We start from the raw sequence: 13975 nt of genomic DNA, 5'->3' as shown, positions 1-13975 counted from the left end.
GTGGCCACATAACACAAGGAGCAAACTTCAAATAATCTTCCACCAGAAGTATTGTGTCAGGAGAACCTTTATTATTGCCTTATCTATCAATTCCCTGAGCTGCTCTGTAAGAATGTACGTATGTATTTATGGACTTCTTTACCACTAGCATTCATTCATTTCAAAATCTCTTTTTATTTATAAATTAATTTGGGGGCATACACAACATAGGGTTGCGGTCTGGCCAGGGTTTGCTTTCCCAAAGAAGCTCTTACCACAGCCACAGCACTGAGAGAGAGAGGGGACTCTTAAGCTGGGCAGCCATGAGGGAACACCCAGAGAGCTTTCTTGATGATACCAATCAACCCTGCTTAATTCATCAGACCGGGTTTTGGTGTGGCCTCAATACTAGGGCTGTCCTGAAAAGAGAAGCTCAACTTGAAAAGAAAGAAGGAAATTTCCCTGGGTGTCTCGAACAAAGAGAGCACTGGGATTAGCCCAGCTGGCCACCATAATGCCAGCGACGTTCCTCACTCATTCATCAGCACCAGCCTCTCTGTCCACACACACAAACCCCCAGCAGTCAGGACCATGAAAAATGGCTAGCTCACGATTTGACTCTGATGCGGTGTGGTTCGTGGCTCCTGCCTCTGTAGGAACACAAGTCATTCTGAATCCCAGTGAATCCTTCCAGCATTCTCAACACACCACCCCCCAACCAGGCTGCCAATCCACATCAAATGCTGAAGGGATACCTTTGTCCTCTGCCTCCTTCCTTTTTTTCTAGTGTCCTGATCTTAACTATTTATGATGAGAGGTACGTACATATGGAACTATTGCTCTTTTGTTCTTAATTTTCCAACTCTGACTCCTTCACTAGTGCAGTGCTTCTTTCTCTTTTTCTCTCTTTCCTTCTTTCTTACCTTGTGTACCCCACCTGAAGCACGTGTGAGTTGTACGCTCATCAATGGTTTTCAAGTCACAGAGGTTACCAAAGCCACCAGAGCGGCAAAGACAGAACTTTGACCCAGGGCACCAGAAGGGATCTCTGTGAGAGCTTTCTTTATATCAATCTACCAGCCTTCATTCAGCTCACCTGCCTTTAGATCAGATCTTCCTACCACGTGTAGAGGGAGAACAAACGAGGCTCACATGGAAAGAAAAGGACAGCTTCAGGAGACCTCTTGAGAGAAAAAGCACACGGACGAACACAGCAGCTCACCAAAATATCACCTTTTGTTCGCCTTCCAAGTAAACCCCGCAGTCACTTGACCAGATCCCAAAGCCCGGTCAGCCCGTGGTTTCAAAATGACCAGCTCAACACCTGATACCCCCCAGCAGCAAAAGGAAAACACCAGCCCAGTTGAAAAATGGGCAAAAGACCTGAATAGACATTGCCCTAACCCAGACAGGGAGGGCTCTTAGCACATGAAAAATTGATCACCACCACTAATGAGGAGAGAAACGCCAAACCAAAATACTTGGAGGTACCACCTCACACCTCTCCAAATGGCCATGATTAGGAAGTCTATAAATAACCAAGCCTGGAGAGGGTGTCACATAGAAGTTGCGCTCATACGGTGTGGTTGGATATGTACATTGGTACAACCACTATGGACCATAGGATTGGGGTAAATCAGAAATGTAAAGAAAGCACCACTCTATTACCCAGCAATCCCACTCTTGGGGATATATCTGGAAAAATATTCTTTTTACAATGTTAAAGGCATCGCTATGTTGATTTCAGCGCTATTCACAATAGCCAAGACATGGAAATATACACAAAGTCCATCAACAGATGGATTGATTAGGTATATGTTGATAGATACACAATATACTACTACTCAGCCATAAAATAAGAACCCCACAAATACCATCAGCAGCCAGAGATATGGGACTGGAAACCTCCAGGCTATGAGAAAGAAGGGTGACAGAGAAAGACACATACCATAGAATACCCCTTCTCTCTGGAATCTCAAAAATGGCACAAATGAACACCTCTATAGGAAAAAAAACTCATGGAGTGGAAACAGGTGGCCGGTTTCCAGATTGGAGGGACTGTGTGTGGGAAGGATTGGGATTTGGGGTTAATCAATGCAACGGCTTGCACTTGGTGTGGCTAAGTGATGAGATCCTGCCCTATAGCACAGGGAACTCTATCCAGAAGGGGGATATTGTGGGGAAAAGAACATGTATATACATAGAGGTCTGGTTCACTTTGCCGTCAAAGAGCAATGGAGCACTCTAAATCAGCTATAATGAAATTTTAAAAAATGGTAAACTATCCCACAATTACAGGCTCGGCATTCACCAGAGAAGGTTTCTGGGTCCAGACTCCTGGATCACAGGAAAACAAACAAACAAACAAACAAACCAGGCAGACTGCCTGGGTGAACCTGTCAAGAATTCCGACCAGATGTTATTACCTGGGGTGTATGAATTTATTTCTATATAAACAGATTTATGTATTTATTTTTACTTGCCAATGGATTTTTTTTCTGCACCCATTTGTGGCATGCAGATACTCTCTGGCCAGGAAATGCATCCATGCCACGGCTGCACAACCCCAGGCTCATACTCTGAACTCTCTGCCACCAGAGGTATTTTGTCATGAGAACCTTTATTATTTCCTTACCTATCAATTACCTTGGCTGATCCGTAGGAATGTATGTATGTATTTATGGACTTCTTTACCACCAGAGCTCATTCATTTCAAAATCTCTTTTTATTTATAAATTAATTTGGGGGCCACATGTGACAAGGGTTTGCTTTCCCAAAGAAGCTCTTGCCACAGCCACAGCACTGAGAGAGAGAGAGGACTCTTAAGGTGGGCAGCCATGAGGGAACTCTCAGAGAGTTTTCTTGATGATACCAATCAACCCTGCTTAACTCATCAGACCTGGATTCAGTCAGACCTCCATAACACTGGGGCCATACTGAAAAGAGAGGCTCATCTCAAAAGGTAAGAAGAAAATTTCCCCAGGTGTCTCGAGTGAAAAGAGCACTGGGATTAGCCCATCTGCCCCACATAATGCCAATAAAGCCCCTCATTCATTCTTCTCCACCACCCTCTCTCTCCTCATACATAAACCCCTGGCAGTAAGGGGCTTGAAAATGGCCAGCTCACTCCTCATTCAAACCCGACCTGTTGTGGGTCTTGGCTTATGGCTCTGGAGGAACACAAGGCATTCTGAAACCCAGTGAATCCCTCAAGCATTCGCAACACACCGCTGCCCAACAAGGCTGCCAATCCACATCAAATGCTAAAGCAACACCTTGGTCCTCTGCCTGACAGGAGGCATCTTGCAGCAGAGAGTACCAGGTGCCCAGAAAACAACCAAAAACCTCTGGGTGCTTGGTGTGGGTTCCGCCCAACATACCATCAACCCCTCCTCTGAGCCTGCACCTGCAGCCTTGGAGCTGCACCTGTGTCCAAAAGGGACTCTGGATCCATCCTGTGGACATCTGCTTTAACAGCCACTCTCAGATTTTCCTCTTCTTTGGCTCAGCAGCACCCACAGATATATTGGCCATGGGCCAGTTGAGGGTTGGGTCTCATTCAACCACCTTCTGGAAATACTAATCAGGGCCCTTCCAAGCAGGTAATTTCTCTTTCAAAGGCTTTCAGAGTCCTGAAGCCAACCTACCCCATGCCACTCCATTACCAGTATTCATCTCCCAACCCATCAGGTCAAGGCAGCCTTCTTTCTGTCTTTTGGTTCTAGTGTCCTTCACATATGCATTTATGATGAGAGCTCTGTATATATGGAACTCTTGATTTTTCCTTAATTTCCCAACTCTTGGTCCTTCATTCATACAATAAAGTCTTGCTTTACTTTCTTTCTTTTTTTTCTCTTTCTCTCAGTCCCTCTTTCTTTCTTACTTCCTGGACCCACCCTGAATCATGTGTGACTTGTGTGCCCATCAATGGTCTTCAAGCCACAGAGGTTACCAAAGCCACCACAGTGACAATGACAGACCTTTGACCCAGGGAGCCAAGAGGGATCTCCGTGAGAGCTTTCTTTATATCAATATACCATCCTTTATTCAGCCAACCTTGCTTTATATCTGATCTTCCTACCACGTATAGAGAGAGAGCAAAAGAGGCTCACATGGTAGGAAAAGGATGCAGGTTCAGGAGACCTCTTGAGAGAAAACGCACATGATAATCACAGCTGCTCACAAAATATGACCCTTTGAACACCTTCCAAGCTCAACCCACAGGCACTGGATCTGTTTGCCAAAGCCAGGTCATGCTGTGGTTTCAAAATGACCAGCCCGACACCAGATGCAACCCAAGAGCACAACAAACATGCAGTCCAATTGAAAAATGGGCAAAAGACCTGAATAGACATTGCCCTAAGCCAGATAGACAGAGGGCAACAAGCACCAGAAAAATTCATCACCATCACTCACTAGGAGAGAAATGCCAATCCAATCTATTGGAGGATCCACCTCACACCTGTCTGAATGGCCAATTCCCAAAAACAACCAGTCCTGGAGAGGGTGTCAAGAAGAGGATGTCCTCCTACAACAAGGATGGTTGTGTACAGTGGTAAAACCACCATGGACAACAGGATCGAGGTAAATCCAAAAACCAAAGAACAACGTATTACCCAGCCATCCCACTCTTGGGCATATATCCAGAAAAATACTCTTTACAAAAATTTAAAGGTCTGAATATGTTCGTTTCAGCACAATTCACAATAGCCAAGACATGGAAACAAGCACAATGTCCATTGAGAGATGAATGGATTAGGTAGATGTTGTATATATATACAATGGTATAATCTTCAGCCATAAATAAAAAAAAGTAAATGCCATACGCAGCCACAGAGATGGAACTAGAAACTCTCAGATTACATGAAATAATATGATGTAGAAAGAAAAACACCATGGGATGTGCCTTTTATCTTAAATCTCACAAAAGTCACACAAGAACCCCTCTACAGAAAAGAAACTCATGGACAGGAAAACAGGTGGCTTGTTGCCAGCTTGGAGGGGGAGTGTGTGAGGGACTGGGATTTGGGGTGTAATTGATGCCAACTCTTGCACTTGGAGTGGGTAAGCATGGAGATCCTCCTGTATAGCACTGGGACCTATAGCTAGTCTCTTATTTTGGAACCTGATGGAGGATGACTGTGAGAAAGTGAACACACACACACATAGAGATCCAGATCCCTTTGCTGTCAAAGAGAAATATAGCACTCTAAGTCAGGTATACTTGAAATAAAAATGATTTTGAAAAGACCCCACAATTACTGGCTAGCATTCATGAGAAAGGTGTCTTGGTCCAGACTCCTGCCTCCCAAGGATTAAAACAGGCAGACTGACTCGGTTGAACATGTCAAGATTTCTTAGCCATGTGACATTCGACCAGATGTAATTATGCAAGGAGTGTGCATTTATTCCTATATACTCCTATTTAGTTTTTAATTCATTTTTACTTACAAATGGATTATTTCTGCACCCATTTGTTGCATGCAGATACTCTCTGGCCAGGAATTGCTCCCATGCCATGGCTGCACAACCCAAGGCTCATAGATCCAACACTCCTCCACCAGAGGTATTGTGTCATGAAACCTTTTATTACTGCCTATCTATCAATCCATCAATTCCCTTAGCTGTTCTATAGGACTGTATATAAGTATTGAAGGACATTTGTATCACTGGAGCACCTTCCTTTCAATATCTCTTTTTATTTATAAACTTATTTCGGTGCAACCTGCGAGGTTTTGCTGTTGTCTGGCCTGGGTTTGATTTCCAACACATCACTTACCACAGCCACAGCACTGAGAGAGAGAGAGACTCTTAAGCCAGTCAGCCACTAGGGAACACATGGAGAGCATTCTTGATGATATTAGTCAACCCTGCTTAATTCATCAGACCTGTTTGATCAGGGCTCCATACCCTGGCACCATACTGAAAAGAGAGGATCATATTGAAAGGCAAGAAGGAAATTTCCTTTGATGTCTCAAGCAAAAAGAACACAGGGATTAGCCCTGCTGCCTGCCTTAATGCCAGCGAATTTCCCCATTCATTCTTCAGCCACAGCTTCTCTCTCCATATACCTAAACCCTGACAGTCAGGGGCTTGAAAATGGCCAGCTCATGAATCAACACCAATGCTGTATATGTCTCAGCCCCTGGTTCTGGAGGAACACAAGGCATTCTGAAACCCAGTGAATCCCTCAAGCATTATAAACACACTGCCCACAAACCAGGCTGCCGATCCACATGGAATGCGGAATGGACACATTTGTCCTCTGCCTGACATGAGGTATGTTGCAGCAGAGAGTCCCAGGTGCCCAGAAAGCAACTACAAACCACTTGGTGCTTGGTGTGGTGTGCCCCCAACACACCATCAACCCCTCCCTCAGCATCTCGGAGCTGCACCTCGGTCCAGAAGGGACTCTGGCGCCATCTTGTGGACATCGGCTCTCACAGCCACTCTCAGGTTTTCCTCCTCTCTCTGGCTCAGCAGCTGCCATGGTGGATTGGCCTTGGGTCTTATGTGGGTTGTGTTCCCTTCCTCCAATTTCTGGAAATACCAAAACGTGCCCTTACAAGTCGGCTATTTCTCTCTCAAAGACTGTCAGAGGCCTGATGCCAACTGATGCCATGCCACTCCATTCAAGCACTCAGCTCCCATCCCGTCAGATCATGACAGCCTTCTTCTTTTCTCTAGTGTCCTGAACTTATGTGTTTATGATGAGGTGTGTGTACATTTGGAACTCTTCCTCGTTTCTTGGTTTCCCACCCGTTAGACCTCCGTTCATGCAATTAAATCTTGCTTCTTTTCTTTCTCTGTTTTTCTTTCTCTTATTCCCTCTTTCTTCCTTAGCTTATGGACCCCAGACAAGCATGTGTGAGTTTCACGCTCGCGGAAGATTTTGGAGACATTTTGGGGACAAAAGCCACCAGAGTGACAAAGAAAGATCTTTGACCCAGGGAGCCAGGAGGGATCTCCGTGTGAGCTTTATTTATATCAATCTATCACCCTTCATTCATCCTACCTGGCTTTAGATCCAGTCTTCCTACCACGGGCAGAGAGAAAGAAAAAGAGGACCACTTGGGAAGAAAAGGATGGAGTTTCAGGAGACCTCTTAAGAGAAAAGGGCACGGATAAGCACATCCGCTCACCAAAATAGCACCATTTTACCACCTTCCAAGAACACCCTGCAGGCATATGATCCTCATCCAAAGCCAGGTCAGGCTGGGGTTTCCAAATAACCAGCTTGGAGTTCCCATTGTGGCACAGTGGTTAACGAATCCGACTAGGAACCATGAGGTTGCGGGTTCGGTCCCTGCCCTTGCTCAGTGGGTTAACGATCCGGCATTGCCGTGAGCTCTGGTGTAGCTTGCAGACGTGGCTCAGATCCCGTGTTGCTGTGGCTCTGGCGTAGGCTGGTGGCTACAGCTCCGATTCGACCCCTAGCCTGGGAACCTCCATATGCCGTGGTAGTGGCCCAAGAAATGGCAAAAAGACAAAAAAAAAAAAAAGAAAGAAAAAAGAAATAAATAACCAGCTTGACAACTGATACCACCCCACAGCAAAACAAAACCAGCACCCCGATTGAAAAATGTGCAAAGGAGTTCCCGTCGTGGCGCAGTGGTTAACGAATCCGACTAGGAACCATGAGGTTGCGGGTTCGGTCCCTGCCCTTGCTCAGTGGGTTAACGATCCGGCGTTGCCGTGAGCTGTAGTGTAGGTTGCAGACGCGGCTCGGATCCCGCGTTGCTGTGGCTCTGGCATAGGCCGGTGGCTACAGCTCCGATTCGACCCCTAGCCTGGGAACCTCCATATGCCGCGGGAGCGGCCCAAGAAATAGCAACAACAACAACAACAAAAGACAAAAAAAAAAAAAAAAGAAAGAAAAGAAAAATGTGCAAATTCATCAGTTTACATTGTCATAAGCCAGATAGGCAGAGGGCAACAAGCAACCGAAAAATTGATCACCACCATACATTACAAGAGAAATTCCAATCCAAACTACACAGAGATATCACCTCACACATGTCCCAAGGGCCATGATTTGGAATTCTACAAATAATCAATCCTGGAAAGGGTTTCTTGAAGAGATTGCCCTCTTAAAATGTGGGTTGTTATGTACAGTGGTAAACACTATGAAACACAGGACCAAGGTAAATCTAAGAAATAAATAAAGAACACCTGAATTACCCAGCATTCACACTCTTGAGCATATATTGAGGAAACCTTCTTTTAAACATTTTAAAAGCCCTACTATGTTCATGCATCACGATTCACACTAGCAAGACATGGAAATAAACTCAATGTCAATAGACAGATGAATGGATTAGGAAGAGCATGTACATATACACAATGGAATATTACTCACCATAATAAAGAGCAAAAAAAAAAAAATGCCTTTCACACCGACATAGATGGAAATAGAAACACTCACAGTAAGCAAAGTATGTCCGAAAGAGAAAAAACAAATACTACGTGAAACCCCTTCTCTCTGAAATCTTACAAATGACACAAATGAACCTTTCTACAGAAAAGAAACTTATGGACTGGAAAACAGATTCTTGGTGGCCAGATTGTAGGGGGAGGGTCTTGGAGGGACTGGGATTTGGGGTATATATATATATATCCAACCTTTTCCCCTTAGATTGGGTTAGCAAAGATATCCTGCAGTATAGCACAGGGAACAAAATCGAGTCACTATTTTTGGAGCAAAATGTAGGATAATGTGAGAAAGACAATATGTATATCCATGTACGACTGGATCACTTTGTTGTTAACGTGAAATTGAGCACCACAAATCAGCGATAATGGAAATTAACAAGGCATTACAAAACCCCCACAAAGTTAGTGGCTCATTGTTCACCAGAGAAGGTGTCTGGGTCAAGACTACTGCCTCTCAAGAGAAGAGACAGGCACTCGGGCTCTATTGAACCTGTCCAGGTTTCCTCGCACAGTGACATCCGACCAGACATAATTAACTGGCGTGTATGAATTTATTTCAATAGAAACATTTTTAAAATTTATTTTGTACTTACCTATTTACACTCCTGCACCCATGTGTAGCATGCAGACGCTCTCTGACAAAGAAATGAATCCACACCTATGCTGTACATCCCCAGGCTCGCTCTTAAAGACACTCTGCCACCCGAGGTATAAGTTCAGGAAAGCCTTCAGTATTTCCTTAGGTATTAATTTATTTGTTACTCTGTAGGCATACATACATACATACATATATATATATATATATATATATATATACACACACACACACACACACACTGTCTTTTATCAATTAAGCACACTCTTTTCAATATCTATTTTATTTTTCAATCTATTAGTGTGCCACCTGAGACACTGGGATATTGTCTGGCCAGAGTTAGATCTCCCAAAGTAGTTCTTACCACAGCCACAGCAGTAACAAGGAGAGACACTTAAGCCAGACAGCCATGAGGGAACTCCCTAGAGCTTTCTTTATGATGCCAATCAACCCTGCTTAATCCATCAGACCTGGTTTTTGTCAGGCATCTATACCCTGGTGCTGGCCTGAAAAGTCCAGCCTTGCTCAAAAGGCAAGAAGGTAATTTCACCAAGTCTCTTGAGCAAAAATTTCATAGGATTAGTACATTGAGCACCCCAATGCAACAGAAGTCCTCCACTCATTTATCAGCACCAGCCTGTTTCTCTACCTACCCAAGTCCCTGAATGTCAGGGGCTTGACAATGGTCAGCTCACAGTACAACGCAGATGTCGTGTGGGTCTCGGCCCCTGCCTCTGTAGGAACACAAGTCATTCTGAATCCCAGTGAATCCTTCCAGCATTCTCAACACACCACCCCCCAACCAGGCTGCCAATCCACCTCAGAATCCTGAAGGGACACCTGTGTCCTCTGCCTGACATGAGGCATCTTGGAGCAGAGAGTCCCTGGTACCCAGGAAACAACCAAAAATCCTCTGAGTACTGGTCGTGGGTTCCACTCAACACACAATCAACCCCACCTCCGAGCCTGCACCTGAAGCCTTGGGACTGCACCTGGGGCCAGAAGGTACTCTGGCATCTTCGTGTGGACATCTTCTCTAACAGAAACTCTCAGGATTTCCTTCTCTCTCTGGCTCAGAAGTCCCCCGGGGCGGCAGTGGCTGTGGGCAATAGGCTCTTTGGATTTCCTTCCCCCTTTTTTCTTGAAATACCAAGAAGTGCCCTTCCAAGTGGGCTCTTTCTCTCTCAAAGGCTTTCAGAGCCCTGAGGCCCACCTATGCCATGCCACTGCATTCACACACTCAGCTCCTGTCCATTCAGGCCATGACAGCCTATTTTGGGTTTTTTTTTATGTATCCCTGAATGTATTTATTTATGAAGATGGGTTTGTTGGCATGTAAATATTTATTATTTTCCATCATTTTGCAAATGTGATTTCTTCATTCATACAGTAAATCTGGCTTCTTTCTCTTTCTCTCTTTCCCTCTTTCATTCTAAATTTATTGACCCCACCTGAAGCACAATTGTCTTGTCTGACCACTGATGTTTTTTGAGCCACAGTGTTTACCAGACCCACCACAGCAACAAATACAGATCTTTTATTCATGGAGCCAGGAGGGATCTTGGTGAGAGCTTTCTCTAAATCAATCAATCTACTGGCCTTAATATTGCTGATCTGGCTTTGGGTCAGGTCTTCATAACAGGTGCAGAGAAAGAACCTAAGAGGCTCACATGGAAATAAAAGGCTGGTGTTTCATGAGACCTATTTAGAGAAAAAGCACAGAGATTGGCACAGCCGCTCATCAAAATATCAGCATTTTGCCACTTCTGCAAGGCACTGTATCCGGATCCCAAAGCCCAGGTCAGGCTGGCGTTTCAAAATTAACAGCTCGACTGCTGATACCACCCAACAGCAAAACAAAACCCACAACCCAACTGAAAAATTGGCAAAAGACCTGAACAGACATTTCCATAAACCAGATATACATAGGAAAACAAGAACCGGAAAAGTTGATCCCTATCTCTCATTAATAGAGAGAGAAATGCTAATCCAAATGAAGCCGAGGCCCCAACTCACCCCTCTCCGAATGGTCGTCTTTAGTAAATCTACAAATAACACCACCAGGATAAGTTTTGGAGAAGAAAGAGACCACCTACAATGTGGGTGGGTATGTAAATTGGTACAACCAGTATGGGCCACAGGATCGAGGTAATCCAGAAAATAAATATAGAATGACCGTATGACTGAGAAATCCCACTCGAGCATATACCCAGAAAATGTTCTCTTAAAAAAAGGTAAATGCCCCAATATAATCTTGCAGCACTCTTCAAAGTAGCAAGACATGGGAACAAAATCTATGTCCATCGACAGATAATTGGATTAGGAAGAGCATGTACATATACACAATAGAATACTACTCAGCCAAAAGACAAAAAAAAAAAAAAAAACCAAAACCAATAATGTAATTCGCATCCACATAGATGGAACTAGAAACTCCTATACTAAGCAAAATATGTCCAAAACTGACAGACTAATACCATGGGATACCCCTTCTCTCTGGAATCTTGCAAATGACACCAATGAACCTTTCCACAGAAAAGAAACTCAGGAACTGGAACATAGACAGTGGCTGCAGGATTGGAGGGGGAGGGTGTTGGGAGGTTTGGGATTTGGAGTGTAAGGGATCCAAACTCTCACCCTTGGAGTGGGTAGCAATGTGGTCCTGATGTATAGCACAGGGAACTATATCTATTCACTATATTTATAACAAACTGGGGGATAACATGAGAAAGGCAATATGTGTATACATGTATGACTGGCTCACATTGTTGTTAAAGAGAAAGTGAGCACAATATATCAGTGATAATGGAAAATAATAAATGATAAAACAAGCCAACAAAACTAGTGGCTCAGTGTTCACCAGAGAAGGTGTCTGCATCGGTACTCCTGCCTCTCCAGAGAAAAGACAGGCAAAATGTCTCTGTTGAACCTGTCAAGATTTCCTTGCAATGTGACAAGAGAACAGACCTGTTTACTGAACATGTATGAAATTATTTCAATAATTTTTAATCCATTGATTGATTGATTGATTGATTGATGTACCTGCACCCAAGTGTGGCATATGGATATGCTCTGCCCAGGAAATGAGTCCACCCCTATGCCATACATCTCCAGGCTCATACTTAAAAATGTCTTTCACCCAAATTATACATTAGGAGAGATTTTAGAATTTGTTTATCTATCAAACTCCTTAGCTACTCTGTAACTATATGTTCATTGATTTCTTTATCAATTAAGGTCATTCTTTTCAATATCTATTTTTATTTATCAATTTATTTGGGTGCCACCTGCAACATTGGGATGTCTGGCCAGAGTGTGATCTCCCAAACCAGCCCTTACCAGAGCCATAGCAGTGACAAGAAGAGACACTTAAGCCAGGAAGCCATGAGGGAATTCCATGAGAACTTTCTTGATGATACCAAACTGAGGCAGAATATTAACTCAGGTAGTCAGTGTAGGAGCAAGTGATCCAATACATTCCTTTGCTATATATATTGATTAACATTTGTGGCTTAAGGGCTTCAGGGAGTAACACCTCCACAGGCCTTGTTTTATTGTAGGAAATGCAAATTCCCCACAGACTTTGTTTACTGTAGGACATGCAAATCTCTAGCTCACTCCTTGACTGATAAAAAAAGGAATGAGAGGAATGGTGACTTAATCTAAGGAAATAAAAGGACAAAGAAACCATAAAACTTTGGGGACATTTCCCCCTAAAACCCCTCTTGAACAAGGACTGATGTAGGCAATTGAGCAAGGCCAATGGAAGAAAAACCACATCTTTCTGGACCCCACGTTGGGGTCCTTTAAGAGATAAAAATCCCTAAAGGACACTAGAAAAAAGTAGGAGATCTCCTCCCCCCTCCCAGCCTGTCCTGGAAGCTATTTGCTTTTCTTTAACAAAGACTTTGCTTGCTTGCTGCCTGTGCATTCACGGAGTTCATTTTTCAACCACCATGAACAAGAACCCAAATGCCAGTACCATCTTTCTGGTATTAAAACAAACATGCTCAATTCATCAGGCTTGGCTTCAGTCAGGGCTTCTTACTCAGGGGCCATACTGAAAAGTGAGGCTGATCTCAAAAGGCAAGAAGAAAACTTTACTAGGTCTCTTGAGCAAAAAAGCTCAGGGATTATCACAGCTGCCCAAAATAATGCCATCAAAGTCCCCAATTCATTCAGCAGCACCAGCCACATTCTCCACCTACCTAAACCCCTGACCACCCAGGACATGACAGTGGCCAGCTCACAATACAACACTGATGCTCTGTGTGTCTTGGAACCTGACTCCAGAGGGACACAAGCCATTCTGACAACCAGTGAACCCTTCAAGCACTCTAAACACACTGCCACACAACTATCTTCTGGCCCCATACTCTAGACATCTGCTCTAACAGCCACTCTCAGGTTTTCCTCCTCTCCCTGGATCAGCAGTCCCTGCATTCATGAAATATAAAAAGTGTCCTTCTTTCTCTCTCAAAGCCTTTCAGAGACCTGGGGCCAGCCTACACCAGGCCTCTCTGTTTAAACCCTCAGCCCCTGCCCCATCATGTCATGACAGCCTTCTTTCTTTTTCATATATTCTTGCACTTTTGTATTTATGAAGATAGATAGATAGATAGATAGATAGATAGATAGATAGATAGATAAATTTTGAAGATAGATATATATAAATTTTTTCTTAACTTTCCAACTGGTATTACTTGATTCATAAAACAAAGTCTGGCTTCTTTTCTTTCTTTTTTCTCTTTCACTCTTTCCCTCTTTCTTTCTTGATTTAGTGATCCCACCAGAAGTGTGCATGAGTTGTCTGCCCATTGATGGTTTTCAAACCACACAGGATCCCAAACCCAACCCAGTGACAAAGAGAAATCATTAACCCGGGGATCCAGAAGGGAACCCAGTGAGAGCTCTCTTTTCATCAATCTACATGCCTTAATTCACCCAACCTGGCTTTAAATTGTGGCT

Source organism: Sus scrofa, chromosome 3 (genome assembly GCF_000003025.6).
Source record: "Sus scrofa isolate TJ Tabasco breed Duroc chromosome 3, Sscrofa11.1, whole genome shotgun sequence".
Taxonomy (NCBI): Eukaryota; Metazoa; Chordata; class Mammalia; order Artiodactyla; family Suidae; genus Sus; species Sus scrofa.
This window is presented reverse-complemented; position numbering follows the sequence as displayed.